This window comes from Watersipora subatra, chromosome 6 (genome assembly GCF_963576615.1).
Source record: "Watersipora subatra chromosome 6, tzWatSuba1.1, whole genome shotgun sequence".
NCBI lineage: Eukaryota > Metazoa > Bryozoa > Gymnolaemata > Cheilostomatida > Watersiporidae > Watersipora > Watersipora subatra.
In genome coordinates, this window is record NC_088713.1 from 56,931,626 (window position 1) to 56,938,116 (window position 6,491).

A 6,491-nucleotide genomic window follows, 5' to 3' on the forward strand; every position below is an offset into this window, starting at 1 on the left:
GTAATTTTGATTAATATTCTTAAACTTCATAATCATTCTTAGTATTGACTAAGTATTATTGCATGTTTATAGTTGTCATGTTCTTGCATTCTGGTTGCCTGTCCACTGATGATAGCACTTGTACAGACTATATGTAAGCATATTGTCTGGGATAGGAACTGAAACTCACAGTTAAAACCTATGGTGACCAGCTCTAAACTTTACTTTGCAATAATATCTAAAAGCCAAGTCCAGATCAGGGTCAGACTACTGACTATCAATTTTACGAATGAGTAATTGCTTTTGAAATACCACTTCAATATTTGAAGTCCTTTTTTTTAATAGAATATGAATAAGTTTTTACATTGCTTAACTCGCGTTTTTCTATTGCCTACAAATCACAATGGTGACAAATATCAAAGCTGGGATTGAGAGTCATAAGCTAAAATATCAGATGCACTTCTGCTTGCTCAGTTTTTTCCTTTTTTTGCAGCAAGCAATGAGCTTTCAATTGATTAGCTATGAAAAGAGTTTAATTTAAATCGGAAAATCATCCATTCAAAAAATGTGATATTTCTATTTTGTTATTACTAATTGCAGGGTGTTGCTATAACATGTTCTGCACCCACTCTGGTGCTAGAAAATTTATCTAAAGAATTGGCGATTCAAGGTTACAAAAGCTTACATATTTGGGGAGGTTTCTGGTCAGAGGAGAGCGGACAAAGGAACTTAGTGAAGGTAAATTAGAGTGTCAAAACACCAAAATATTGAGTGACATAGAATGAACCTTGGTGAAAAACAATATTTTTTTAGATGTATTTTACAAATATTGAGATGAAAAATGTTGTGCTAGTCCGAAAATTTCAATAATATGTATTTGGGCGATGTATCTAATAGTATGCAACAAGCTATAGCTTTTTTTAACTCTGAATGACACTCGTATTGCTTAACTTGCATTTTTGTACCATTTACAATCTCTGTTTGTGAGAAATGTACCTTTTGTTCCAAATCCTGTTCGGCCTGTCATAGCTGTTTTTTGCAGTCACCATTCAATTTTCGGGATTAACGGGGACCAGGGTCTTTTGTGGACAGTGAAAACCCACAAAATAAAAAGTAATGTTTTTAAGTATATACATTAATAAGCCAAACTTTAAGGCCAAAACACTTGCATTGTTTCATAAGCATAATGTATTTGTTTCCTATGTGAAAAGTAAACTTAAGTTCCTTTCATTGACTTTTAGGTCATATTCTAACTTAAATCCAAGTATTTTAACTCAAATTATGAATTTTTTGTAGTATGGGCATAGGTCAGATTTTTATCTGGTTGGAATAGCTGTACAGCAAATTTTGCTATAATGTACATGTATACCTATTATAACGCAAATTCCTCTCAATGTAAATAATTTATGTAAAGCTTTTGTTTGACCAACATAAGTAATGCCATATAGGGTAAAGTGTCAAGTTGGTGAAAGTTTCCAAAATTTTTAACAAAATTTTCATAGTTGTCCTTAAAAATATCGCTTACATTCTTGCCAAACTTGAGCAATGATGAGATGCATAGGGTTCGCTATTATAGATACCAATACATTGTTAAACTAGTTTGTCATTAGAGATTGTCATTTTTGTCAAAAATATGTAAAATGATTCGCCTCGCAAGAAATCAGAAATATTTGAAGGGGATCTATCAGTGAAAGCTTTGGAGTGTTAATACAGACGGTTTCCTACTTACGAACATTCGAGTTACACACAACGGTACATACGAACAGGTCTGCGCGTATATTCATCGATAATACCGACGGTATTACCGACTTATTAGCGGCAGAAAGAGGCGCTACATAGAAGCATCACCCAGCATCCACCTTCCTCTGCCCAGTTTGTTGCAGGGCATTAGTGTGTGAACGTATCTCCAGTGCGTAAAGAACTTTTTTATTTTTCCTGTATGTATTGTAAAGGAGTTTGCCGACCTTTACTTGGCACGATCTAGACTAATAAATAAAAAGAAGAGAGTGTGTGTAGTTTCATTCAGCTTTTTTATTAGCGAAGGAAATTTCACTATTCGAGGAGCGTACATCTATCTGCTCTGCTCAAATAAATAAGAGCGCTCCGTTATATTCAGTAATATCAACTGTTCCGTCCTAACGGCAAACGGTGAGCACACCGGCTAACAAGGTGAATAAATAGGATCGCTAGCGAGTTGGTATGACAACAATAAAAGTGACGATAAATGATAGTGTTATAACATGATATCAGATATAACAATAGCATAACGAGTGAAACAACGGTATAATAAAAGGACGACACATAAAAAAGGACAACAAAGATAAGTTCTAGCATAACGATTAAAACAACGATATAATAAAAAAGGACAACACATACGATCAATAAGAAATGCTGTGTCATGGCCCGGCGTCCACCACAGTATTCTCTCCATTTTATTAAAAAGTTTTTTCAGTACAAACCAATTTACAGGTTACTTATACAAGCCTTAAACATACTAATATAAACCTTCAATATACTTATATACATGTAGGCCTTAAGCTTAAGGTATAATACAAAATATAGCACTGAAGCAACTTACGACCAAATTCACTGTACAAACAATTGTTCGGAACGTAACTCGTTTGTAGGTTGGAGACCGTCTGTATACCAAGCTGAATGTCATGATATCTAGTCTCATCAAAATCTATCTTGCTCCTAAGCTCTTCCCGACGATGGATAAATGATAAGTCATACAGACACTGATTTTACTTTGTTAGCTAGCCGCAACAAGTATCAGCCTGTCTTTTGTGGCTTTTATTCACCTCACCTTCTGTTTGATCTCCAAATTCATGTTTACTACCTTCAAAACTGAATGTTTTTTAATTGTCAAATCAGTTGATATGAGCATCAGAGTTAAATTTTTAGCTGACCTAGAATTTATTTTGGTCATCTCAAATAGTCTACGAAGATGAACTGTTATAAACGAGTGCATTTGCACAGACATGCTAATGGCAAGGAGTAGCTTTATCATATAAGCAGAGACTAAATGGTGTAAACAAAAGCTGAAAATCTGTTTTAATAGAAACTTCTAAACTATTTAAAGAATTTCAATAATGTCTATATAATTAATGATTAATGTATAATCCTAAATATTTAGGATTTGTTTTGAGTGCACGAGAGAACAACTCTGCTTTGCAGAGTAACCTGGCAGTAACCCTATGCTTAATTTGTACATGTATGCATTGCAGTGAAAGGCATATTCATACACACCAACCTTACAGTGTTAAAGGCCAACTGAATGAAAAGGGACTTTTATACAATTCATAGTCAATCTGTGCATGGAAAAAATTGACCGCGTAGACAGTTAGGAATTTTACTCAGCTCAAGATTTTGAATCAACTTGGCTTGTACCAACAAATACCCTGGCAGTGTAGAGTGCTGTAAAAGATTATCAGTTGCAATAAATATGCATTCAAATATTGCAAATTATTACAAGGTTAATTAGCATAGTTTTTGTAGTGTCAATCTAGCAAGGTAAATGTTGCAAGTTCAAATCCAGCGGGATGCAATATTTTTTCATTATCCAACGGTGGCTTTATATGGACAGACACGATTCTCATCACAGTACAGGCTGAATGTGTAAAATTTTGTAGATTTTGGTGCATTTTGCTTAAAAATAAGAGGAATGGTAACGCTGTAATTATTAGTTTGTAAAATAAAGCTTTTCTTAACCCAACTATTCATTACATTTTATATTTAAAAGATACCATTCTTACCTAATAGTTTGACAAAAAAGCTTTAGCTTAAAAGAAAGCATTAATGATAATGTTTGTTGTTTTTTACTTTTATTGAGTTAACTTGTGTTAACAACATCGAAACAAGAATTTTTTAAGGCTTACTAGGTTAATTTTTTTTAGGCATAACATCAACATAGTGAGAACTGCAATCTCTTTAGGGCAAACATAATTATGCAGAGTTTCAGTAGGAAAGCATCTTCTGTGTGACTTACATTTAGTACAGCCACCAATATAGCTAGCTGCAAAAGCCTACTCTTCAAGTTTCTGGCCAATCTCCTAAGCGTTCTAAAACAACATGATGGAGCACACTTTTTAGTCAGTATTGTTTTAAAGCTGGTTTGATATCTTGGGAAAGTCTGTAAAATGAGTAGTGTTCAACATTCTCCTAATTTTTAACTATACTAACAGGTTAATAACTGGTTTCTTTGCAGGTAGAGCAGCATATTTACCAGTGGAGGAAAAGTGTCTAGATTGCCTAACCTTCAAACGACAAGTTGATGTTCAATTTCCAAAAAGGCATCCAGTGACTGAAATGACATCCAACCTTAAAGTTCTTTCTGTAGCTGGGTGTGTCTACAATCAACAAAGTTCTCTTGCGAATCGCTTCTAAGATCTCTAGCTAAAATCATATTTTAAACGTTGTGCAGAGCCATTAGTTACAGCTACCACAACTTCACACATTATACTTTGAGGTGCTAGGAGATGGTCGCACAATTTGCAAGACAATTATAGAGCTCAGTGTTTTGAAGCTCTACAGCTTTATTTGACAGAAATAAAATAGTCCACTTTTGTTGATAAATGTTTTATGGTATTCTTGTGAATGCTTTGATTTTTAATCTTTTGGTAATGTAACAGCTGTTTGGCCTGCTTTTGATAGGTTGCTCCATTTGCACTAAAGACTTTTAGATTTATACAAACTCATTGTGTTTTAAGAATGTTTTATTTGTCACCGTTGCACTCACTTGAGCAATTTGTTTGACGTACTTATATTGAGCTTTCCTTTTCTATAAACTCAACTCCTTGATGGGGTTGCTTAAAGAGTCAATTTTTTTCCTTTTGAGTAAGTTTGGGCTTTTTTAAAGAAATATGCTGACCAATGTTGATAAATGCGAGTTAGATATACATGCATGCAATCTGCACAGTGTGTTCAATGTTACTGCATGGTTTCATCGAAAGCTCTTATCTGAAACCTTTTATAATCCAAAAAGCCCCACATATGCTATATTTCCCAGTTTTGCCTCAGTAGCAATGAATTGACTAAATCAAATTTTATAAGTAATAAATGTGGCCACAGGTATGCAAATCTCCCATGTTTGACATTTATGTTTTAAAAATTTGGTGTCTCTGACTCTACCAGGCATATTTGGCAGCATGAATATATGCACTGTTTTAATTAATATACATTTTAAAAGTTTTCTATTTGACAACTAGGATGATTTCAATACCAATTACTTGATGTCAATACCATCCTAGCGTTTATTGCAACTTATTACAACTTTTTTTAAATGGACAAAGTGCTTGTTTTTGCATTGCATGCCCACTAACAAGGTATTAAGGAAAAGCATAAGTTTTCAATTTTATGAATAATACGTATGATAAACTTTAGATCAAAGCACACACAGATGTGCCTGCAAATCGGTTTTCTTAGGTTCTGTTGGCAAAATCCCTGAAATGGGGTTTCAGGGATTAGTTTGCCTTTTTAACCAATTGATAGAAAATTAAATGATGCAATAAAGGTTCATTACAAGTAAAAAGAACCAAACTAAATATCATAGTTAGCTAAATTTATATAAAAAGAAGAAGTAGAGCTTGGAACTAGGACTATCTAATTCAAGATATAAAAACATAATAGGAGGCCCTGAATTTAATGAGAAGATAACTTCTCTTGCAAAAGAGAAGACAACTCAGAATTTTGTATAAAGATTTTCAAATTTTACGCTAATGGGAGGTCCTCCATTTCAAACTACAGAGCCTCCTAACCTGCAAAATTTTCCAAAATGTTGAACTCTCCGACAAAATTTATGCAAAATGCAAAATAGATACGTATGCGATCAGCATGACGAGTAGAGTTGTTTAAGCATGTTTCTAGCGAAGCCTCCTATCAGAAGCCTCCTATTATCCGAAAGCCCTATATCGTGGATATATTTTTCAAAGTGGCCTCCTATTCAATCTAATTTGACTATATATATATATATATATATATATATATATATGTATATATATATATATATATATATATATATATATACATATATATGTATATATATATATATATATATATATATATATATATATGTCCTAGCAAACCAACCAGATATAGTGGTGGTAGACAAGGAGAACAAGAGGGCTACTATAATAGATATAGCAGTACCCAATGACTACAATATAGCCAGCAAAGAAAAAGAAAAGGTAGAAAAATATCTCCCTCTTGGAGAAGAAATTGAAAAATGCTGGAATGTAAGAACAACCGTAATCCCAGTAGTGATTGGGGCACTGGGCGCAATAACACCGGCGCATAAAATGTGGCTTGCCCAAATACCAACAACAATCAACTCAGGTGAGTTGCAGAAAAGTGCGCTATTGGGAACAGCTAAGATCTTGAGACGAGTGCTCAAACTCCCAGGTCTCTGGTAGGAGACCCGAGTTAGAGCAGAATTTACCACCCATACGGGGTATCCGGGGTGAGGAAACAATTTTTTTTTTTTTTTTTTTATATATATATATATATATATATAC

General features: G+C 33.8%; 1 long non-coding RNA gene across 1 annotated transcript; it reads left to right on the forward strand.

Annotated features, from left to right (window-relative positions):
- Positions 1-582: 582 nt before the first annotated feature.
- LOC137398592 (uncharacterized) lies at positions 583-4,800 on the forward strand. Its single transcript, XR_010978972.1, has 2 exons — positions 583-717; positions 2,607-4,800. It is a non-coding gene; the product is annotated as an uncharacterized lncRNA (long non-coding RNA).
- Positions 4,801-6,491: the final 1,691 nt, after the last annotated feature.